This window comes from Carya illinoinensis, chromosome 4, assembly GCF_018687715.1.
Source record: "Carya illinoinensis cultivar Pawnee chromosome 4, C.illinoinensisPawnee_v1, whole genome shotgun sequence".
Classification (NCBI taxonomy): Eukaryota; Viridiplantae; Streptophyta; class Magnoliopsida; order Fagales; family Juglandaceae; genus Carya; species Carya illinoinensis.
The window spans coordinates 15,410,191-15,436,220 of NC_056755.1; the positions used below are offsets into that span (position 1 = coordinate 15,410,191).

General features: G+C 39.6%; 1 long non-coding RNA gene across 1 annotated transcript; it reads right to left on the reverse strand.

Annotated features, from left to right (window-relative positions):
* Positions 1-10,975: 10,975 nt before the first annotated feature.
* Positions 10,976-15,726, reverse strand: LOC122308519. Its single transcript, XR_006242059.1, has 4 exons — positions 15,511-15,726; positions 14,795-14,919; positions 14,567-14,706; positions 10,976-11,828 (listed from the first exon to the last, which is right to left on the reverse strand). It is a non-coding gene; the product is annotated as an uncharacterized LOC122308519 (long non-coding RNA).
* Between the last annotated feature and the right edge of the window lie 10,304 nt (positions 15,727-26,030).

Below are 26,030 nucleotides of genomic sequence, written 5' to 3' on the forward strand. Positions count from 1 at the left end.
GTCCTCAACCAGAAGGATGAAGCATGGGACCTCATTTCTTATATTGATATCGTCTTTGAGTTCTATAAAGAGCTTGGTGGTGCCAGCCCAGATGACGGAGGGGCATACATGATCTCTATCCGATGAGTTTCAATTATATTTTCAGCAGACAAACTCGTTGATTTTATTGGTATTCCTAGATTATGCACTACATATTCAAATATGGTGCCCAAAGAGTCTTCAGCTTCAAGCGATGGGGAGATGGCTGAGGATGAGAGATCTTATATAGATGAACTTGGTAGCCTCGATGATCATAAGGTAAGGGATTTGGTTGTTGGTCCAAATACTCCTCCCTATGATGGGACAAAGAGCATCAAACATGCAAATCTATCTGGTTTCTTAAAGATCATAAACTTGATCATCACCAACAATATTGATCCTTGGCAGCATAAGATAGAGGTTGGCATGGATCGACCTAATGGGTTATATATTTGATAGGATTCGATTAGAGGCTCGGTACATTAAGATGGATATATTGCTATTTGGGATCCTGATCACCCGAATTCGTCTACATGTCGGGGTCTTACTTGATATTGTCGATCATGTCCAGGAGCTGATGGGACCGATCAACTCCTCCACCCTGTCACAAAGCACTGGACACTGGAGACTTCGCCTTCGTGGTCCTATTCTAGTCCTGGTCGATACTCAAAGAGATGCAAAACCGGGAGTGGTGGCTGACCGATCATGGAAGAATGGAAGATTCTTGTCCGAAGACTCTACCAGGCTAAAGATTTGATCTCTTAGCCATTTTTCCTAGTTAGAGTCATGTTGTTTGTTGTAGATTTCCTAGGAAATGAAATTTCTCAAGTGTTGCCATCACTGGGCCCGAATAAATTACCTCCTCGCCTCAAATTGGACAACTTTTGCTGGGCTTCTACTGTCAAGTTTCCCTGCTTTAACGCCAATAATTCTTCAAAAAGCAGGAATTTCTACTGTCAAGTTTCTCTTTAAGGCAAAGCTTCATATCTTCCCAATCGGTAATAGTTGCTTGTCTATGTCGATGCAACTGCTCTTCTATACTTTGCCACCATACTCTCACTTGCCCTTTTAGTTTCATTCTTACGAATTGAACCTTCTTTTCGGTTGCCATATTAAACCATTCAAAATAGTCTTCCAGTGATATTAGCCAATCTTGAAAGCTGTTTGGGTTTAAGCTCCTATGATAATCGGGTACATCCACTCTAATTCGCTTAGACGCTTCGTCGAAGTGATCGTGCTCCCTAGGTTGTTGGTAAAGCCAAGGAAAACGACCAGCGTGGCCAACTCCCCAATGTCGGTTGTTCTCACCATTGTTTTCTCCACCTGCACCTCCATCTTGATCATTATTGTTGCACTGGTTCTCTCCATCACCACGATCTTCCTCCCGATTTTCTTGGTTAGGAAAGACTTGAGTAAGGTTGTTGAGTTGATTAGTCATCTGAAACAACATTTCATCACATTGCTCTTGCGTGAGTTGGTTACCACTATTATAGTGTTGTCCCCTTCTCGTACTCATGTCTATGATCACTGAAAGAACCTGGGACTAATGCCAAAATTGAGGTAGAAATCAAAACAAAATAAGGAAAATGTGTTGGGAATCTCTCCTCACACACTCTCGGGTAAATTACGCTGGACTCACACCAGACAATTGGAAAATTTCTCTAAAATCATTACTCTGCCTTTATTCATTGAGCCATCTCCTTTAATAGCTACAAATATTACAAATTTAAATTGTAACAAACATAGCTAAAAATCAGCTTTATGATACCAACAAAAATTCAAATTCAAACTAGCTAAAATTAGCTTTGCATAACCAACAAATAAAACTAAACTTTGAAATTTTAAAAAAATGGCTTAGAGATCAAATCTTAAGCCTGGTAGAGTCTTTGGACACGAATCTTCCATTCTTCTATCATCGGTCATCCACCAATTTGAAATTTAAATTGTGGAGTATCGGCTAGTGAGACATCCACACAGGCTGAGGCATCATGCATAGCTACTCGTGAGGAGATGACTGATATATTGCATGCATAGATCAACAAACAGACATTAGTAGCAATCGTAGGATGCGTCGATACACTGACATATGACATTCATTATCTATGTAGGCGTGTGTGGTTCACATGCCACTCTAGGAAATAAGGCAGTGGTTGGAGCGAAGAGATCCATAGCCACTAATCCCAGTGGTGTCACACATGATAGCACTTCGGACTCTCCCTAGTGTGGCAGGGAGTGAAACTCATGCATGGTACGAACCAAGCATGAGACTCATGTACCGCTCTTTTGAGTAGTTTTCTTTGACCATCAGACAACATGAACCTAATGCATGCAAAGGTGCATGAGGTTCACATTACATATCTGACAAGTGACATCCTGAAGTCCAACTATGTGCAAATTAGAAGGCACCGAATTAGTGCACGGAAGTCAAGAGAAATCTCAATAGTTAAGGCAACCTACAATCACGTTGCTTCCTCCAAGATATTGTTTTGCTTGTTTCACTAACATCCCCCCTCAAGTGAATGGGGGGAAGGCCAACTGAGAGCTTGGGTTTGAGAAATAGAAATCGAGAAGAAGTGAGGCCTTTAGTGAAGATATCGGCTATCTGATCATACGTGGAGAGATATTTAATCACCACATCCTTGTTAATAACTTTCTCTTGAAAAAAATGAACATCCACTTCAACATGCTTTGTACGAGCATGGAAAACGGGATTGGAAGCAAGAGCAATAGCACCGAGATTCTCACACCAAATGTGAGGAACCGTAGCAAGAGAGATATGAAGATCTTTAAGGACCATTCGAATCCAATAGAGCTTGGCTATGGTCATTGCTAAAGCCCGATATTTAGCTTCAGTGCTAGAGTGAGCCACCACGGGTTGTTTCTTAGCACACTAGGAAATTAAGCAAGGACCGAAGAAGATACCAAAACTAGTGGTGGAGCGGCGATCACTGGGATCACCTGCCCAATCAGAGTCACTAAAAGCATTTAATTGGAGTGTGCCTTTGGAGAACATTAGACGATGATCAACTGTACCTTTGAGATAGCGAAGAACACGTGTAGCTGCCGTCCAGTGAATAGTGGTGGGGGAGTAAAGATGCTGGCAAAGTTGATTAACAGAGTAAGCAATCTTTGGACGTGTAAGGGTGCAATATTGAAGTGCACCAATAATATGTCAACACTCAGTGGCATGGGGAAGAGGATCGCCACTTGAGGCAGCAAGCTTGGAGCTTGAGGTGCAAGGGCTAGAATATGGTTTAGCACCAACCATATGAGCACGATTTAAGATGTCCAAAATGTATTAAGACTGGAAAATGTGCAACCTGTGAGAGTACCTAGTAACTTGAATGTCGAGAAAATAGTAGAGAGATCACAAGTCTTTCAAGGAAAATTTAGGCTACAGTTATTGAACCAAGGATGTGATAAAGGAGTTGTCGGACCCTGTAATGAGAATATCATCCACATATACTAGAAGAAATGCATGAATGTCAAATTTATGATAAGTGAAAAGAGAGTAATCAATGAAAGAGCCTTGAAAACCAAGCTCCAAGAGACATTGAGAAAACCGATTGAACCAAGCCTGAGGGGCTTGTTTTAAGCCATAGAGAGCTTTATTGAGATGACACACATAATTGGGGTGATGCGAGTCAACATAACCTTGAGGTTGTGAAATATATATCTCCCCCTCAAGAGTGCCATGAAGAAAAGTATTGGACATATCCAATTGCTTAACATCCCAATCAAAGTACATGGCAAGAGCTAGGACAATTCTGACTGTAGCGGGTTTAATATCAGGATTAAAAGTCTCTGAAAAATCAATGCCACTAATTTGATTAAACCTCTTAGCCACTAGCCAGGCTTTGTGCCAATCAAGGGAACCATCCTCCTTTGGTTTAGTTTTATAGACCCACTTAGTAGCAATAATACTGTGATGACGAGGGCGGGGACAAAGAGTCCAAGTATTATTAGCAATCAAAGCAGCATATTCCTCATCCATCACTTTCTTCCACTCTGTAGAAACAATAGCTTGTGAAAAATACAAAGGTGATTTAGGTAAGGGAACTATGGCTAAGACGGTTATGGGATGTTGAGTGGAATAGTTTGTGACATAATCTAGAAAGTATTTGGGTTGTGAGGAACCAGTTTTGGATCTGGTCACAAATTGGTGAGATAATGTGAGAGAATTAATGTGTGATGAAGAGGAATCGGTGGAGTGATTTAAGGAGTGATATTCGGTGGGAGAGGTGTCTAAAGGAGATGGATGAGAGGTTTCTAAAGTTGGCAAGAGAGGTCGTGAGGTGGGCTCGAGATTTATGGGAGGAAGAGTTGTAAATGAGTCAATCTTGTCAAGAGAGGAAGATATGAGATCGGTGGGAGAAAAATTAGGAGGATCAAAATTTAAATTTGATGAGAGATTGTCAGTGAAGGAAGAGCCAAGAATCTCATGTGAGATAGGCACCAAATCTGTTGAAGTAAGCACCGAATGGGTAGGCAATGTAGAAGGAAAGAGTGTAGAAGTTACCTCATGAGAATTACCTTGTGGAGGAGCGAGAGTAGACTTATCTTTGGCTGGGAAAAATTTTTCATCAAAAATAACATGCCATGACAAATCAACTTTCTTTGAGATGGGATCAAGACAGTGATAACCTCGATGATTAGAAGAGTAACCAATAAAAATGCATTGTTTACTACAGAATGCGAGCTTGTGCAAATTATAGGGTCCAAGAAGAGGATAGCAAGCACACCAAAAAGATTTTAGTTTAGAGTAATTTGGTGGTCACTTGAAAAGAAGACTATGAGGGGAGTCCGATTGTAGACTTAGAGTGGGGAGGTGATTAATTAAGAAAATCGCAGTAAAAAATGCGTTGACCCAAAAGTTTTGTGAAAGGTTGGATTGAGCCAATAAGGATAATCCAATCTCCATTATGTGTCGATGTTTTCTTTCAGCAACCCTATTTTGCTGAGAGGTATATGGACAAGTGAGACAGTGAAGAATCCCATGGGAGTTAAGAAAAGAAATAAATTGATTAGATGTACATTCTCCACCATCATGGGATTGAAATTGTTTAATCTTGCAAGAGAAGAGATTTTCCACTAACATTTTGAATTCAATGAAATAATGAAAAACTTTTGATTTAGTGGAGATAGGATACATCCAAGTAAATCGAGAAAAGTTGTCTACAAAAATAACATAGTACCCAACAACCATTTAAAGAAGAAATAGGAGAAACCCAAACATCGGAATGGACAAGTTCCAATGGACTAAAAGACACTCTAGTAGACTGGGTAAACGGCAAACGTTTACTTTTGCCTAATTGACAGGACAAACAAACGGACTCTGGAGAAAAAGACCCAACAACGGGTAGCTTGAAATTAGAAGTAATGTGCTTGGTCACTTGAGATGAAGGATGTCCAAGCCTGACATGCCACACATCAAGAGAGGTTTTGATCCCAAAGAGAGCTACACTTGCATGGTAATTATTTTGAGAAAGTTTACTCACCGTGATAGGATATAGTCCACCTTCACTTGGCCCCTCCAGAAGTGTTCTTCCCCGTGATAGGATATAGTCCACCTTCACTTGGCCCCTCCAGAAGTGTTCTTCCCGAGGTCTTGTCCTTGAATGAGTATCAGTTAGAAGAAAATAGCATTGATTATCCACACAAAACTTATCGATAGAAAGCAAGTTAATTATGGCATTAGGACAGTGCAACACAACTTTAAAGGAGATTTGTTTTTGTGGAGTTAGTATAGATAATGAGCCAATATTGGAGATGGAAAAGCCAAATCCATTACCTTCAGCCACCGAATCTTTACCAATATATGTTTCCTACAAAGAAAAATTAGCAATGTCATTAGTAATGTGCTGATTTGTGTCTGAGTTAGTATACCGCAAGATCTCCCCTTCATGGACAGTGCTGCTTTGAGCAACCATGGCAGCAAGTTGCGTTGGCTGATGTCGTCCTTGATAACTATAGTCCATACGATGATAACAATCCAAGGCTTGGTGGCTTGTCTTTCCACGAATTTGATATGGAGTACGATTATAGGAGTTTCCATTCTACATAGAGTTTGAAGAGGATCCATTAGGCTTGACAGATTGTTGTTGTGGCTTCTAATAAGATGGCTTGTGCTGGCCTAGCTGTGGTCCATTTTTGGGAGGGAAGTTTGAAGAAAACTTCGACTTATAGCAAAATTGATTTCCATGGTTGTGATTCTTTCTAGCAAGCATTGCAAAAGCTAGTTGCTCCATGGCCTTTATTTGGCTTTTAATCATGAGTTCATAAGACAATAATTCTGATTGGAAATCATCAAACTCATGGGACCATAACGTAAGGCAAAAGAGATGGAAGTGACAAAAGGATTGAAAATAGGATTTAATCCACTCAAGACCTAAGAAAGGAGATCATTCTCACCCACTGGCTTGCCAACAACAGCAAGTTGATCGGCGGTAGACTTAGCTGAGGCCAAATAGTTGGTGCAAGTGCCACTCTCTTGTTGAAGAGTTTGTAGTTGATGTTTGAGACGGTTGACATGTGCTGGTGAGTCTGATGCATATCTTTTGGCCAGTGAATCCCATACTTGTTTGGTCGAAGTTATGCCAAAAACAGAAAGGAGGACCTTATCAGTCAATGTAGCTTTGAGCCAGCCCAAAACAAATTGGTTCTTCTTATTCCAAAGAGTATACTCAGGATTGATAGCCTTGGTCGGCTTTCCTTCAGAGTCACAAGCAAATTTCTCAGAACATGGCTTAGAACCATCCAGAAATCCTAGCAAGTCATTGCAGCACAAAATAGGTAACAATTGGGAGACCCAATTGAGGTAATTTGTACCGCCCATCTTAACCGAAACTAACTGAGAAAAGTTTGATTGAAAGAAGGCCAAAGGAGCAGTAGAGTTAGTGGAAGCCATTGATGAAGAACAAAGAAAAACAGGAACGTTGGAGGCGTGAGCTATAGGTGCTCTGGTACCATGAAAGAATTTGTGAAAAAAGGTATTGGTTCAACTTAACAAAACCCATTGGCAATCTTTCATTTATATATTGATACATTTGGTTAACAAAGAATGAATATTGACAAGGAAGGAAGGAATACAATTAAAAGGGAAAGAAATAAAGAAGGGAAGAAGTCCAACTATGTGTAAATTAGAAGGCACCGAATCAGTGCACCGAAGTCAAGAGAAATATCAATAGTTAAGGCAACCTGAAATCACATTGCTTCCTCCAACATATCGTTCTGACTTGTTTCACTAACACATCCGACATTTTATGCGCTTTCTCCAAACCTGAGAGTTAGATTGGATGCTTCTTTCATTGTGCGTTGTTTGGTTTCTTGTCCATGAACGTGGGAAATTAGAAGATTATGATCATGATCAACGTCCTTGACAACAAGAAAGCCAATATTTCACGTCCAAATTTTGTTAGATTCTTATTCAACCTACGAAACCCAATCTATGGCCTCATCTTCCTCAATTACAAGTCAAAGAAATATAGGAATATAAGAGGAAATAGAATTTGGGAGATACAAACAAAGAAGTATCTGAACTAGAGTTGACAAAGTCAAGAGAGATGAGATTCTCACTAACTCTAGAATACCAGGCTCTGGGTGCCTGTTTTAGGCCATAAAGAGCTTTATGTAATTTACACACATGAGTGGGAAAATTAGGATAAACGTACCCCACTAGTTGACTCATATAAACATCTTCAGATAGCACCCCATGAAGAAAAGCATTCTGAATGTCAATTTGATGAATGGGCCACTGAAGATAGATAGCAATACTGAGGACCACCCGCACAATCGTTCGCTTGACAACAGGGGAGAAAGTATCATCAAAGTCGATGCCCAATTGCTGGTGATACCCTTTAGCAACGAGTCGAGCCTTTCAGCGATCAAGAGTGCTGTCAGACTTTTTCTTGGACTTGAAAATCCACATATGACCAAGAACATTCATACTAGGTTGAATAGGCACCAATGACCAAGTTCCATTCTTCATTAAAGCTGAAAATTCAGTGTCCATGGCATGCCTCCATTCTACATGTTTGTGTGCCTCAGTAAAACAGGTAGGAGAGTCAGGAACTGAGCTGGAGGTGAGAAGAGCTTGTGGGATGGGATATCGGATAGACCCATCAGTAAAGTGCTTGGGTTTGGTGATGTTGTTCTGAGAGCGAGTGCGCATCGGGTGAGGACGAACAAAAGGGACCTCTGGAACAACTGCAAGAGGGGAGGACAACGCTGGAGAAGGGTCAAGGTTGGTTAAGTCATTGAGTGAGAGAGGAGAAGAATTTAAGGGGGATGAAAGCTATGAGGAAGGAGAATCAGTGTTGACAGAAGGAGTGATTGAAGAAGAAGGAGACTGACGTGGTGGAGTCAATGTGTTATTTGAGTGTGTTGAAAGAACGATGGCGTTTAGAGGAAAAGGTAAGTGAGTGACTTCAGGAGGGTCTGATCATGGGTGAGGAGACGAGGGAGAATGGGTTTGAAAGGGAAAATGGCCTTCATCAAAGATGAAATGTCTGGATAAAAAAATTTTGCTCGTTGAATGGTCCAAACATTTAAAACCTCTATGCATGTTACTATAGCCCAGGAAAATGAAAAATTTGGACCAAAAATCAGGTTTGTGAGAATTAAAGGGACGAAGATAAGGGTAACATGCACACCCAAAGACCCGTAACTGAGATAAATCCGGTGGTTTGCCATAGAGTTTTTCTAAGGGTGACATACCAATGGGAACAATTACTAGTCGATTAATGAGGTAAGTGGCCCTCAAAAAAGCATCAACCCAAAAATCATGAGGAATGGAGCTGTGGGAGAGAAGGGAAAGACCCATTTCAACAATGTGACTATGTTTTCTTTCAACAAAGCCATTTTGTTGAGACTTGTGATGAATTAAAAGACGTGTGATGACTATGCCATTTTCTTTCAACAAAATCACATGATGATGAATTCTAGTGGTTTCAAAAAATTTGTGGAGAGATCGGAATTCACTACCCCAATCGGTTTGAACAGATTTTATTTTGCAATTAAAAGACCGTTCAATAAGTTTTTGAAAAGAGCAAAAAACTTGATAGAAATTACATTTTTTTGTGATTGGAAAAAGCCAAGTGTACTTGCTAAAATGATCAACAAATGAAACATAGAATTTATTCCCATTTGTAGACATAATAGGAGAAGGTCCCCATAAATCCGAAAAAATAAGTTCAAGAGGATGATTTAATTTAGATATAGAATCATAAAAATGAAAGCGATGACTCTTTCCTTGTTGACAAGCGGGAAAAATCCCGAGAATTTTATTAGAAGAAACTGGTAAAGAAAATTTAGAGATAACATGTTGCACAGTCTTATAGGATGGATGTCCTAATCGAGAGTGCCAAACTTCAATAGGAACACGTTGACTGAGATACACTTGTGGGTGGATGGATGAATTTGAAGTGGAAGGGAAATGGTAGAGTCCATCCTTACTCTTGCCATGTAGAAGAACTGTCCCCAACGTTTCGTCCTTCACCAAAAAATAAGAAGCATAAAATTCCAGATAAACATTTTTATCTTTAGCAAATTGGCTAACAGATACAAGGTTTTTCTTAATGTGAGGCACATGTAACAAATTAGATAATGTAAAAGACTGATGAGAGGAAGAGAGCTGGCAAGAACCAATATTCTCTATTGTCAAACTTGTACCATCACCAACTTGAATATGTTCACTTCCAGTATATGGTTCGGAATGGAGAGTCAAGTTGCTGAAATCGTGAGTCAAGTGATTTGTAGACCTTGTGTCAGGGTACCAATTGCCATCAACAGTGGATTGATGACCAATTAAATATGCAGCCATGTTGGGTGGATTGCCTTGATATGCCTGGTCGAAACGATGGTAGCATTGGAGAACTATGTGGCCATGTTTTCCACGACTTGGCAGAGAGGGCGAGAGGTGGAAGGGCCGGGTGTTGATCCCCGTGATCATCTGCCATGCCCACAACCTCTAGAAGAACCAAAGTTGGGAGAGGAATGGTGCTGAGAGCCACGTTGTTGGTGAGAGGATTAACCGCCTTGATGGCGGGAGCCATCATTACAAGTGACCATGTTTGCCAAGCCCATAGAGGATTCAAGTGTTGAATGGTGTTGTTCAAGACAAAGTTCAAAATTTTACAGGTGACTAAAGAGATCTTCGATGGACATTGCATCAGGACTAGTGGTAACAGCAGTGACGATGGCATCATATGTGGAGTCAAGACCATTGAGAACATAGGACTGGAATTCATTCTGCCATTCTGCTAGAGAGGTTCTCCAATAGCAGAGAGAGTATCTGAGAAGGATTTCATCTTTTGAAAATAATCGGTCATAGATTGGTTGCCCTTTTTGGTGAAAGATAAAGATTGTTTGGTTTGCATTACTCTGGCCTAGGAGTGAAAGGAGAACATTTTCTCCAAGGCCAGCCAAACTTCTCGTGAAGTGGGAATGCCCACCATTTGCGCCAAGATGCCCTCAGACAGAGAGAATACCAATGTGCTTAACAAGAGTTGGTCTTGGTCATACCAATGATCATATTTGGGATTGAGAATTTGTCTGGGTGCAGTTTCTAAAGAGCCAGCTTCAGAATTAGGGAGAAAGGCAAGTGGGGGAGAAATGGTGCCATCAACATATCCATAAAGACGTTGATCATGAAGGTAGGGGACAACTTGAGCAATCCATAGTAGGTACTTGTCTTTGGTCAATTTGATAGTGACAAGACTCTGTATATTCATGGGTGTGAGAGGGTATTGAGGCCACAAGAAAAAATAAAAGACAGTGGTCACTATAGCTTTTGATACCATATAAGAAGAAACATAATTTGGAAAATGTTCTGCATGCCGTAGCCTTGCAGTCTCATTTCATTTATATAGACCAAGTGTACAACGTATATTAAAGAGAGTATAAATGGACAGAATCAAAATTATACAAAAATACAAACAAGGATCATTGCGTGACATGCTGCACAAATCACGAGTCAAGCTTCCATAAATAGACAAGTTATCCCTTGGACATAATCTGGTCTTGTGAGGATTCATTGTCTTTGATTATAGTATCCTTATTAAGGAATATTAGAAATTTCATTCACTGAAATGTTTCTTTTTTTGTACCAGTTAGAATCTCCAGCCCTAATACTGTACTTCTCAATACGACATACATCAAGTTTCAACCGGAAGTCTATGATCTCAACGTACATTGAAAGGAAAGGAAAACACACTCACAAATTAGTACTACTACTGCAATTAGCAAGCTGCAGATTCTTGTGCTAGAAATGATGGGACAGATCGATTAACACAACACTAGCTTGCACCATCCTGCTCCCTTTGTTCTCCTTCCACTAAGATTTATTCAAGGCAGGAGAGTAGAACAAAGGGAAAGATTGACCGGCCTTAGACCATGTTTACGGTCGACTGCATACATGATCACAAAAGCTTCACCAACTTGAAGTTGTAAAGGGGAACTCTTCTGACTGTAATTAAGTACGAGAACTCGATCTGGATCTTCAACAAGCACATCACCGGTGCAGTTTATTGATCCTAGTAATGTACCAGAAGATACCGCGTATTATAATACGACTTTATTCATGATTATTGCCGATATTGGAGGACATTTGCTAAAGCCATCGAATGATCTTTCCCACAGCCTTGTTAAAGGCCATATGTTCCTCAGCCACGATGCATGGCACATGTCCTCTTGCCAGCGCGCGCCATCACATCCTAACTTTCTCACCCTTCCATGGCAGTAATGGTCTGTGACATGGTTCATTCCCAATTGATCAGAGTGAAACGTATGAAGAGTTTGAGTTGAGTTCCCAACTGAACAACATAAGAAAGCAACAAGTTAACATGCATGAATATTCAATCGAAGTACATCCTCGTACGTACGTGTCATCTCCGCTGCCCAAACCGGGCTTACGTACGTTCCATGCATGTTAATCATGTGATAGTGGAGAAGGCATTGCGACAAAGTCCTCAATAATTCTCCAAGTACCCAATATAGACAAATGCATTGTGCCAAAATTTACAGATCAAACACTATTTTATTCCAAGATTAATCTTTTTCTTTAAAAGAAATATATATTAGCTTGCAAATACCGTACGTATTTTCCTTGAAAACTATTTGTTACTTTCGATTATGGAATATATAATGAGGTTCGTGTCTAGCAACATATTCAAATGAAAAATCTTAGGGAAATCTCTCTGATCAGACAGATCAACGGATCAGAACCCGGTATACATGGCATGAGAGCTTTAATATAAAGTTATATATATTATGAACAATAGGTAATTAATATTGGGAAGATATTTGGGGAAGTGTAAGTTTTTGGGATTAGATCAATATTATTCTACAATTATCTATCTAAAAGATTTTTTGCAAAAAAGAAAGAGACATGACTTTGATAGCTAGCAGGTGAACCTCAATAAGTTATAAACAATCCAAATCCATGACTTTGATATATATTAGCTGTAGATCAGAATAACCTCATTCATGTGAAAGCTTAAGCCTAGCTATAGTACTCTATGGGAACTATTATATTCCATTACGTCGCTCATTCTTGTGGTAAATATTTAATAGTAGTACTGATCTTAATCAGTCACAGTAATTTTCACTTGTGTACTTTAATAAGAGAAATGATATCTACATGTTATCTCTATATGTCTCCTAAGTTTAGAAAATGTTTGAGGTAAATAATTATTTAGAACCTTAGTCAAAGATTTTGATATTAATGATTGAGGCCAACCTTGTTCTAAACGCTTGAGAATATAGGATCTTCTATTCAATGTTACATCAATCATTAAATCTTGTGATTACCTTTGATCTTAGCTAGTCATGTTCTTAATCACTCACTTTGCACCTGTGTGCTCCAACAATTAACAATTAACAAGTACTTTGAAAAAAATATATATTAGCAAACGCATGATGGGCAATTTTGAACAACCTTAACTAGGAGTACTGTAATCGATTGGTTTAGTTCGGTTTTGAACATATTTTGAAACTGTGCCAATTTAAATTAGTTTTAGGCTTTATTTGGATAGTGGGATGAGATAATCTGTAAATAATAGTGAAATGATTTGAGTTAATATGTTTTATGAAAATTTGAAAACCGAGAGAGAAAAAATTGAATAAAATAATATAAGTTAAAATACTATTAAAATATTTTTTTTTAGATTTGAAAAAGTTGAATTAAATTTTGTATTTTGTTTGAAAGTTTAGAAAAGTTGTAATGATTAAGCAATGATAAGATAAAAAGTTAAAGATTTAAAATTAAAAAATATTTATATTTGTGGATTTGGATATTTGGATAAGATGTGATGAGTTGTGAGGACTTTACTATCCAAACCAAAACATAGAATTCTGAAAACCTAAACTGACCGATTAATCTAAGAAACCCAAACTTTCAATTCATTTGGTTTCGGTCTAATTTGGTTTGGTTTACAAGTGTGAATCGGTTAGGGACTGTTTTAATGGGCTGGTTGGCTTCTTTGACCCAAATGAATAATTCTTTTGGCCCAAAACATTATTTTTAGCTCAGAACACTAAACATATAACCAATTAACCAAATAAATGTTAAAAATAATTAGTCAAAATACACTAATTAGTTTAATTATAACATGCATTTAATAGGACTATATTATATATGTAAGCATGTAACTTAATATGTAAGGATAAATAATAACATATTCATAACTTAATATTAATATTTATGTTTAAGAATAAGTTTATATTAAGAAAATATAAATAATAAGATTAAAATGTCATGTTATATTAATTTTATAATATGTATAATATATATAATAAAAAAAATTCAAATATATATATTTTATTGAGTTTTTAATTAGTTTCGGACCAAATGGGTCGGGTCGGGTCGGGCAAAGTTTTAGTATTTTCTTACATCCCTAACCTTAATCAATTCATGCAAGCATATTGGTGGAAAGCAAGTCTTTATAATACCTATTTTTTAATATAATAATACTTGTCGGTCGGGATTTGGGATACCCCATTAATTCAGAGACGATAAAGACAAGGTGATTATAGATACGACTAAAAAGACAGCATATATATATATTGATTGAGATATAAAACCTAAGTATAAGTTATTAGGGCCAGAATGCATTCATTTGTCTTATACACTATAGATCGATCGAGATGATAGAAATAGATATATTTTACCTCCCAAGAGGCTATAATTCGAGATACAATTTTTTCTGGTACAGAAATTCCATTATATATAAGAAGAGAGAGATCACTAGCCGTACGTACTGGATATCATGACTAGCATATATGAAAGTTAATCATGTCACGCAGTACTAGTCAAAATGCAAGGAGGGACTAATTAAGCAACCTGTAAATCATCAAATTAAAGTGCAAGTTTATTACTTAAATATATAGCTGTGTGGATGGAGCTAGGACGAGATCTTTGAGGATATGTAAACTGATCTAAAGTTGCGAATCATGTGTACCCTGTTGGCTTCTTATGTTGGATATATAATACTCATATGTTCTAATTCTTGGAATAGGCATATAAATTATAAAGGAATCGAGTTCAAAATACCTGATCGAGATCGATCTACAGCAATATTAATGTCACCGATCGAGCTTAATTTCCAAGGCCAGGTTTCTGCCACAACTATATATCTAGCTGTAGCTTATCATAATGATCATTGTCAATACTTCCATCAACCTTCTCAACTACTGCATGCAGCAAATAGTTCAAATATGATCTGTAGCTTATCATAATCCTTATTAATGCTCCTTAAATTACATGAAAAGAGAAACATACCAGGAGCAGATCAAAATGTTGCTGCTTAGCTAGCTAGGGGACGCTTAGCTTGTTCCTCGATCCTGATCTTGTACGTGCTCCTCCTGAGTAGGACGTTTCACCCAATATCTTCCAGTACTGATTGCCTGCCCAATTAGCAGCTTGAAAAGGTGATCGATCTAATGGTTGAAGAGAGCCTCTAATTTGTTGAGCTATACATATATAAATAGGTGGCAAATATATATGAACACTAGGTAAAGCAATTGATTATTATGAACACTAGGTCAACAGTTTCGAACTATAATACTAAACAGAAAAAGATTACACTACCATGTTTTGTTTAGATAAGCAATAATTTCTCCAAGATCCAGAGAAAATTAGTAACTTGAAACCCATCTATATACTTATCGTGGTATATGTGGGAATATTGTCATGATATATGAGGATGGTGTATATATAAGGTGCTTCTTTGTTGGCTTTGAGGAAATGAAAAAAAAAAAAAAAACAAAAAAACCCTTGTACAATAGGAAAGCCTAGTTTCTCTAAAAAGAACTTTTCCGTCGCAAAGTTTTCCTCCAAACAAACAGAAGATAACTCAACCAACCTGCTAGCTACACGATGATAATTCATATATGCGTAAACAAAAAAAAACAAGTGCATCAATGGGAAATCTCAGATTTGAATAAGAAAAGAAAGAAAACCCACTTGGCTTATAAAGGAAAAAGGAAAAAACATACCGTTTAGCTCAAAGATTGAAGTTGAAGCTGAACAAAGTCCGAAAGGATCAGCAGGAGCTGGCGGCGACCCTCTCTCACTTTGATCTTTCTCTGTCCCATGAAGAACTATATATTAATAGAGAATTAATGGGGTCGGAGAGAAGATTGCGCATTTGAGCCTGAGGTTCATTGAATCTGGTCACTTCCAGGATCGTATGTACAAGCCCCGAAAACAGTACTCTGGACCCTGGGAGTCATTGGACACGCTGATAAGGCCAAACCATGCACGCTTCCCCTAAAGCTCGTGCCCAACCACCCTTTTTGTAAAGTAATATTAAACAAAAGGGATTATATATATATATATATATATTTAGATACTCATTGTCCCAACTTATGCTTGGCGTGTTTTTTTTTTCCTTCTTTTGGTAAGGAATATTACCAGTTTTTTGTCGACAAACTATAATATTCGTTGATGGTGAAAGAATTTCTAGGCAAAGTCATTTTCTAGCCATATTAATTATTAATAGTTGCTGCTACTCGGTTGACATATGCCTTGGGCTTGACTCTAATGCAATTGGAAACTGCCATAAATTATTCTTATAATCTACGTTTCACTTTCGCAACATGTATTGGCTCACGACGTCCCACGGGTAATTTTAAAGGAAAATTCTAAACGCAACTGGGGGATATCCCCGTTGCGTCCTCGGTGCCTACGTGGCATCATAATGTAAACGGCGTCGTTTACATTTTGGAATGAATTTGACTCGACGCTTCCAGACTTCGTTTTACTCGCATCTCTCACTTCTCTCTCGTCCCCCCTCTCATCTCTCTCTTCCCTCTCATCTCACACGAACCCTAACCTCTCAGCTCCCTCTTAGCTCCCTCTCATCTCTCCTTTCTCATCATCCCTCTCATCCGACGGTAACCAAGAGAAACCCTAATCCAGAGTACCCATTTGAAGGCGAAGCTCCATCCCCGTCATTCTCCCTCTCCCCCAAACCTCCAAGCCGCCGGGGCCGTGCCCCTGCAGACGGTTGCCTCTGAGAATCCAAAACATGTTCCTGATTTTGCTTCTGTAGCTTCGAAGGTTGTACCGATTACTTGGTTGGCCGTTGCAGTTGGTTGGTTTCGGTTTTGGGGCAAACGAAACGTCTCAAATTTTCTTTATTTTCTTCTCCCAATTTTCTCAAGGACCAAACAGGCATCCCGGAGAAAAGGGAAAAAAAAAAACAAAAGAGTACCTTTATGGCGTGAACCATGAAGGGTTGGGAGCAGTGGTAGGAGTTGCCTGCGCCATCTGCGTTTCAGCCGAAGGCTTGGAGTCCTCTGAAAAATTATCTTGAAAAAGTTGAGATAATGAAAACAATTATCTTGAAAAATTAATGAATTCGATTATGGGTTTTGAACGGTAGTTGGAAGAGGAAGAGTAGATGCTTGGAAGAGGCGGCAGTGAGAAGTTGAGAAACTTCCGGATTTTTTTTTTTTTTTATAATTATTAATTTTTTATTAATATTTTAATTGCCACGTCAGCCCCAGGGCCGCGGCGGGGTTATTCCCCGGGGGTATGTAGCAGTTCTGAATTTTAAATAAGCATTAGATTTAACTTATATTGTAGGCCAATTATACTAGTTGAACCTATTTATGATCAATTATTTATGAGAAATAATATTTACAGTCGTGGCATGTATAAGTATCATGTAATCTTTTTTTAAAAAGTGAGTAAATACGAGACTCACATAAAAAAAATATTTTTTTAATAATAAACTCTATTCCTTTTCAAAGAATTATATAATATTAATTGTGCGTCTCATAATTTTATATAGCATTACTTATTATTTATACTACTAGTTAATATAGCTATTACATTAGCAATGTCCTGTCACCGAGCTCATATAATAATGAGTAATGATTTATACAAATTTTAAGTATATAAATTTTGTGGTAGCTTTTAATCAAATGTAGATTCTATCATACAAAATATTAAAAAATTATTTTTTATTGGTCTTATTTTTTACAAAGAGCTTCATGAAACTTGCATATTTAATAGTTATATTTACACATATTGGTAACTTAGACTCTTTTTTTTTTTAATAAAGAAATGCTACTTAATTATCATCCCACACCACACATTAATATTTAATTTTTCACTTTTATCCTTCTAGCTATTTAAACATATTGTTATGGATATGTTTCACCGCCACTCACGTACAACCACCTGCAACCAAAGATTAGAGTGGCTTGGGAGTTTGTGGAAACGCCTCCGATGCCTAAGTCAATAATTACAGTAAAAAAATCATTTTCAATACCAGTGAATTCGATAATCATTACATACCTGGGTTCTCAGTTTATATAGAGTCCATGAAATGTCTATTATTATGTGGTAGCAGACTTATCCACTATTCAAAATTCAAATCCTGGGATGAGGGCTCATCTGATATCCAAATGATAGTTGTTCTCACTATCTCTTCGATATCTAGTGTGGATTGGGCCCCTAGAGGAGGGCCAAGTTCTTAGAGGGCTGCGGGCTAGGAGCCCGACTAATGGCCCAAATCCACTAATTGAACCGTTATTGGCCTTATAATGGTATTGATTCCTCTCCAATTATTAGGCAAAGTCTCATCACACGTAGTGTGATGGAAATTGTAATCATGTTGCCATTTCATCAACCTTGCCTTACCGTAAGAGTGTTGTTTTATCTTCGTGCTTTTCGTACGTCAATTGTTGCTCATATTTAAGATATTTGGACTCCTTCTTTCTCACTTCTCATCTTTCGAATTCTCCTCTTTTTCCTTTCTTGAGTGCCCTATTGTTTCTACGTTCCTGCTCTCCTTTTGACCACTTTATTGACATCAAACATTCATTCACAACTCTGCTTTTCCATGGCTTTTTCCAAGGGAAAACCCTCAGCCTCTTCCCACAGGGCTAGTTCTTCACAACCCTGACATTCACCTGTTTGTTTTGAAGAAGCCCCCGTGAACCCTAGCAGAAAAGGGGAGGGTGCCCCTCGCTCCATGTTCATAGGCCATCGGTGGTCCTCCATTGTTTCTCCTCACAAACTGGAGAATGTGAGGAACAACTTCAACATTCTAGACTTGTTGGCCTTGAAGCCACCTTCTCAACACCATGGTGTCGTCGATGCTAGAGGTATGGCAGTTTATGTTGCTTTGTACCTTACCATATTCACGATGGGGCTTCGTTTACCCTTCTTGTGACTTTTCTGTGACGTCTTAAACGTCCTGGGGCTTGCTCCATCCCAATTAGTGCCCAATGCTTGGAGAATCTTAATGGCTTGTTGTGTCTTGTGGCGGTAGGTGCTAGAGCCTATTGGTGATGAATACCCTAATCTCACAACTTGCGAGTTTCTATCGCTCCATGGGTTTAGGCGTTCAAATGGGAACCTCTGTAGTTTTAGGTCCCACAATAAACTAATTGAACTAGAGCGCAAATATTCCCACACCAAGGATTGGGAGAGGAAATTTTTCTTCTTCTCAGGCATTGGTTGGGAATTTCTAGCAAATGAGGCCCCAAATTAGGAACTCCCTCTTAGGGCTTGTTGGGATCCTGTTCCCGGCGAGCATGGTTTTGAGATCCTTATTTCCCCTTGAGAAGAGGCACGTATCCAATTGGTGTAGACTAGGGTATCCAACAACCCTAAATCCACTGTTTCAGAAGTTTGAGAGATTTGTAATGGTGCCCAGCTGGGCACAGATGGTTGGTCGTGACTTTTTGGTTGCCCCTTCGCTAGCAGGTGACTTGAAGAGGAAATCACAACCTCCCACTAAATGGAAGAGGAAAAAGAAGAAGGCACGTATTACAACGCCTTTAGACGAGTCTAGTTTTACTAGACTTGACCTCTCGCTGCCACCTCAGGTGAGCAGTCCAAAGAAGTTAATTGCCTCCCCCCATATTTTAAACTACCTCTCTTGATGAGATTATGGATCAAGCTAAGGAAGATCTTGAGGCGATTATAGCTGTTGAAGTCATCGCTAAAGAAGCCTCCATTAAAGTCGCTTCGAGGAAGCCACCACTAGAGTCCCTGTTGAGGAAGCCGCTGCTAGAGTTGTCGTTGAGGAAACCACTGGTAGGTTCACTTATTCGCTTGTCAGACCAACCAACGCCACACATTTGGAAGGAGATGGTGTCCACTTAGATGAGGGCGATGACATTTTTATTCTGAATCCTAACTTGTTGGTCGCGACATCGATTGTGCCTGTTAATTTTCCTTCCTTTGATGTTTCTAGTGAATCTCCTTGGGTTGGAGGCTTTGAAGAACCGATAATTGGGTTTGGATCACCCCTTGCCTTAACCATCTCTAGTGGAATTACTCTAGATCTGTCATTTGTTTTCCCGATTGTATCTCCTGTGAGTGGGAGTAGGGTATTGATTCCTTCTTCACCCTTTAGTATTTCTCCCACCGGGGGTGGTGAGCCTTCCTTGACCTTCCCAAAGGAAAATCCTTTTGCCAATCCCACTCAAGTATCACCTCCTTGGGGTGATGATGTGGAGCTGCCCTCGGGTCAGGTGCCTACGATCGTTCCTCCTCCTGTTTCTTTGAGGTTACTCAATGATGTTCTTGTCCAAGGGGGCTTCGCTAGTATTTCCTCCAAGGTTCTTGATCCACAAGGTTTTCTAGTTCTCACCCCTCTAACTTTTCATAGCCTTCACATGCTCACGGTGAAGAGGTGTTTCACTTCACCGTTTACCATCTTTGAAGTATCCTCTTGCCTGTAACTTCCTATTCCTATAAGACACCCTCTTTTTTGGGTACTTTCTCATAGGAAGTTGATCGCCTGGAAGCTGATCTGGTTGAAGACCACTTACATCTAGAGGAAGAGAACCAAGCTATGTTGTCCTTCATCGGTCAGGCCCATAGAGCCGCTCGTACCTCCAGTGCTGAGAATGAACAGATGGCAGGTGAATTCTCCCGTGTTGAGGCTCATTCCCGTGCACTTGAGGGCAACTTGGTCTCCTTTCGTGCTCAAGTTGACTCGCTACAAAGGGAGTTGGAGAGTTCTTTGGCCCAGAGTAGTCGCTATCGCTAGGAAGTATAAGCGGTTAGGAATGAGCGAGACGAGCTTGTCATTCACCTTAGCTAGGCAAAGGAGACTAGGAAGGAGCGAGAAGAGCTCGCCCTTTGCCTTAACCAAGCTAAGGCCAAAATTGAAGAGGTCAAATCAAATCTGACTATGCTAATCGTCTAGTTGCCACTGAAAATGGATGTCCAACACCAATCTGAGCATAGCAGAAGGTGAGAAATTCAAAGTTGAGCAAGAGCTTGCCGAGGTGAAGAAAGCACTCAAGGAGAATGATCGTTGTTTCTTGTAGCTAAATGAAGTTCTTAAGACTTGTAAGAAATAGCCATCAAATTCGAAAGCTAAAGTAACGAAGCTGAACGTTGGGTTGGGCATTTCCAAAATGAACTCACTTGTGTTCTTTCTCAGTTGGTAGCAACTAATGAGGTGAAAAAAAAAATTGGAAAACTAGACTGGATTGGCTTGAACCGGTTTCCATACTGGCAAAACCAGCCGGAACCAGTCTGGTTTCAATTTTAGGCCTTTTAGGCCTGGACCGGTCTAGTTCTATATAATATATATTTTAAATTATTTTTTAATATTATATATAATATTTTAATATTATATATAATTTATATATGTAATATATAATAATATAAATTAATTTAAAAATAAACTATAATTGTAAAACTTTTAACTAAAATTGATAAATCACATTAATATTTTTTAATCGCTTAAAATTAGTTTAAAATTGAAAACAAAATCCTAAATATCAAAAGATTTGAATTTTAAACTATATATTAATTATAATTTACTTTTTATGGCCTAATACTAATAGTCTAATACTATATTACTATTAGTAATATACTTCAAGTCTATATATAAATTAGTATATAAATCACTATACTAAATAATTACATATGAAATAATGATATAGTAATACTAATACTATTAGTAATTTAGTATTAGTATACTCATACTAATACACTATCACTATAGTCTATCAATAATTTAGTTATAATAAATTAAACTCGCTTTATATGGAAGTAGTAATTGAGCTTCCCATCAACAATGCTATATATGATCATCATCTGATATTATCAACAGTGCTATATCTCATCATCATCTGATATTATCAATAATTTACAAATATACATTTTATTAAAATCGAAAACCCAGATTGGAACCGGTAAAATCGGATGTACCAGTTTAGATGGGTAACCGATGCGTAATCAGTGTTTGAAAATGTAAAACTGGTAAATACCGGTTCAGTTCTAAATTTTGTCCAAAACTAGATTGGACCAGATCGGTTACACCCCTAGTGGTAGCCCCCAAATTTCGTGGGCGAGCTTGGGGCCTTGGCTTCAAACTTTAGATCAAATAGCTACATGAATTTCTTCTTAACAACCCTGAGGTGGACCTACGCACTTTGGACTCGAAGTCCCTTAGAGCCAACCCTGCTGCTTACCATATTTTCGACTCCTTTGGCCGTGGTACCATGTAGGATGCCTTTCTGCCCCCTCCCAACTTGAATACTATTTTTCTTTAGTTTCTGTGTACTCAACAAACAAAATGAACAATATAAATGACTAGTTTTAGGTTTTGAACAATGTATATGGTGTTTTCTTGTTAACTATGCTACTAGAATGATTATATGTTATTTTTGTTAACTTGTAGTTTTGTGAACTTTTCCCCCATATGGGAATATTTTTTCCTCACGGTTGAGGTTATTTTGCAAGCTTATTCCCTTTCCCCCATTGGGATAGCGAGGAGAGTATGGCGGGAGATGATATTGTGCTGGGAAAGTCCCTCGACCACGCAACTCTGGCGAGTGGTGTGACGAGAGATCACCTCGATCGTGTAACCTTGATCATAGGTTGTAGCGGGAGAGTTCATCGACCACGTAACCTTGCTAAAAAGGGTGTGGCGGGAGAGTCCCTCGACCGCACAACTTTGGTGAGAGGTGTAACGGGAGATCACCTCAATCATGTAACTTTAAAGTTAGGTGTGGCGAGTAATATCCTCGACCGCATAACCTTGGCGATAAGAGTTTAGCGAGAGAGTCCCTTGACTGTGCAATTTTTGGTAAGAGGTGTAACGAGAGATCACCTTGACAGTGTAACCTTAAAGTTAGTTTTGGTGGGAGAGTCCCTCGAAGTCGTAATCTTGGTGAAAAGACTGTGGCAGGTGAGTCCCTTGTCCGTGCAACTCTTGCGAGAGGTGTAACGGGAGATCCCCTTGACTGTGTAACTCTAAAGTTAGGTGTGGTGGGAAATATCCTCAATCACATAACCTTGGCGGGAAGAGTTTGATGAGAGAGTCCCTCAACTGCGCAACTCTGGCAAGAGGTGTAACGGGAGATCACCTCGACTATATAATCTTAAAGTTAGTTGTGGCGGGAGAGTCCCTCGACGGCGAATCTTGGTGAATAGACTGTGGTAGGTGAGTCCCTTGATCGCGCAACTCTTGCGAGAGGTGTAACCGGAGATCTCCTCGATCGTGTAACCGTAAAGTTAGTGTGGCGGGAACCTCTCGACTGCATAATCTTGGTGAGAGGAAAGTCCCTTTACCGCGCAACTCTGGAAAGAGGTGTAAAGGGAGATCACCTTGAGCCTGTAACCTTAAAGTTAGTTGTGGAGGGAGAGTCCCTCGACTACAGAACCTTGGCAAAAGGAGTGTGGCGAGAGAGTCCCTCAATCACGTAACCTTGGAAAAAAGGGTGTGGTGGTAGAGTCCCTCGACTATGCAACTCTAGCAAGAGGTGTAACTGGAGATCACCTCAATCGTGTAACCTTAAAGTTAGGTGTGGCTGGAGAGTCACTTGATGGTGTAACCTTGGCGAGAAGAGTTTGGCGGGAGAGTCCTTCGACTGTGCAACTCTAGAGTGAGAGGTGTAACGGGAGATCACCAGTTAGGTGTGGCGGTAGAGTCCCTCGACCGTGTAACCTTGATGAAAAGGGTGTGTCGGGAGAGTCCATCGACCGCGCAACTTTGGCGAGAGGTGTAACTGGAGATCACCTCAACAATGTAACCTTAAAGTTAGGTGTGGCAGGAGAGTCCCTCGACTGCGTAACCTTGGCCAGAAGAGTTTGATGGGAGAGTCCTTTGAACGTGCAACTCTAGCGATAGATGTAATGAGAGATCACCTTGATCGTGTAACCTTAAAGTTAGGAGTGGCAGAAAAGTCCCTCAACCTCGTAACCTTGGTGGGCTGTGTGAGCTTTACAAAAAGTAAAACCAAATAGAGTTAAAAAAGAAGAGTAGATGTTTATTATCAAATAGGCAAAATAACTTGTTTAAATCAAATAGCCAAAATAACTTATCTTGAAATTAACATATCTTTCATTCACATGCAGTATTTTTTCAAGTGCTTGGCATTCCATGAATGGGTAGCTCATGTCCCATGGTGTTCTTGAGATGGTAAGCTCTTGGTCAGTGACTAGCCACTACCACATATGGCCCTTCCCATCGCAGTCCTAACTTCCATTCTTCCATCGTAGTTATCCCAGTTTCTTTCAGGACAAAATCCCCTACCTTGAAGGACCTGGGTTTCACCCTTTTGTTGAAGTATTGTTCTGCCTTCTTACTTCCACATCCACCCCTACTTCCTCTAGTAGATCCAGGTTTTCCTCCAACCTTGCCTCGCTTGCACTTGGCTTGAAATTCTTCCTGATGTGGCTCGATAACCCTACTTCCACTAGTATCATAGCTTGACTTCCATACGCCAGTGCAAATGGTGTTTTGCCTATTGAGGTTTTTGGTGTGGTTTTGTAAGCCACAAAATCTCGAAGAGTTCGTCCGCCCATAATCCTTTTTTCTTACCTACCTTCTTTTTCAGTATCCTCACGATGGTTTTATTTGTCATCTCAACTTCCCGTTTGCCTAGGGATATCCTAGGGAGGAGTATTTGACCTTGATTTCTAACTTTGCACACTACTGACGATAATGCTCAAAACAAACTACTTGCTGTTGTCAAAGATGATGCATTGGGGTACTCCAAACCTACACACGATAGCTTTCCACAAGAACTTTGTTACACTTTGGGCCGTCATTGTCACCATCGCCTTAGCTTTTGCCCACTTAGTGAAATAATCAATGGCAAAAATAATGAATTCCCCCCCCCCCTTGCAGACATGGGGCTGACCAAGTCTATAACCCACTAAGCGAATGGCCAAGGTGACGTTATTAATATCAGTTCCTTGGGCGGTGCATTCAGGACTGGTGTGCTTTCTCAAATCTATAAGGTCTCCTCCCCTATGGCCAAAGTGTCCACAGTTTGGAAGTTAACCTTCTAGGGCAAGGCCGGTTCTTGTTTTGTTGAAGCTACTCGTGCCAGTTGATCAACTTTGACATTATCTCCTTGAGGGGGGATTCACTCAATTCAAAAATAACCAAGGTGGTTGTGCTTATCCTGAACCTGATGGAGGTACTTTACTAACTTTTGATTCTTTGCCAAGTACTCCCCCTTGATTTGACTGACTAGGACCTGTGAATCTACTTTCATCTCAACTTGTTCTCCATCTGAAGCTTTTGCTATTGCCAACCCGGCAAGTACTGCCTCGTATTCAACTTCATTATTTGTTACCTTGAAATTTAACTGTACTGCATGATACGACTCCACTCCATCACTTGTCATCATGTAAATGCCCATGCCACCTCTTGCTCAGCAAGATGACCTCTCAATGTACACCTATTATGGCACCTTCTCGGGTGTCTTGGGGACTTATCGAAAGTTTGTAAACTTTGCCACAAAATCAACAAGGATTTGTCCTTTGGCAGTAGTTAATTTGGGTATGTAGCTGATGTCAACCTTGCTCAGTTCAATGGACCACTTGATTAAATCACCCTAAGGTATCAGGCCTTTGCAATATCTTCCATAGGGACGATGAGGGGATGACCCTTATCAAGTGGTAATTGCCACACTGCTATTACCACGGTGAAAGCGATTAGCTCAATCTTTAGGTATCTTGACTTGGCTCCTCTTAGGGCCATACTCATGTAATATACTGATCTTTGCTCCTTTCCCTTCTCTCTCACTAAAGCTGCCAACACGGCATCTAGGTTTACGACGAAATACAACAACAAAGGTTTCCCCTGCCTGGTATGGCTGAGTAATGGTGGGTGGGTCAGGTATTCTTTTAGTTATATGAATGCCTCCTCGCATCTGGCATCCCAGTCCTAGGCCTTCTTAAGTACTTGAAAGAAAGGGAGGCATTTGTCTATTGATTGGGACATGAACCTATTGAGGGCCACTATTCTGCTTGCCAACTTCTGGTCCTCATTCAATCTCGTGGGCGATTTCATCTCAATGATCACCTGTAGCTTCTCAGGATTGGCTTCAATTCCCCTCTCTGACATTATAAATTCCAAGAACTTGCCTGATTGTACCCAAAATGCGCACTTGCAAGACTCTAAAGGCCTCTTTAAGGTCCCTCATATGCTGACTAAACTCCATACTCTTTACTAGTAGATCATCCACATATACCTTCATGCTTTTATTGATCTGATACTTGAACATCTTGTTCACCA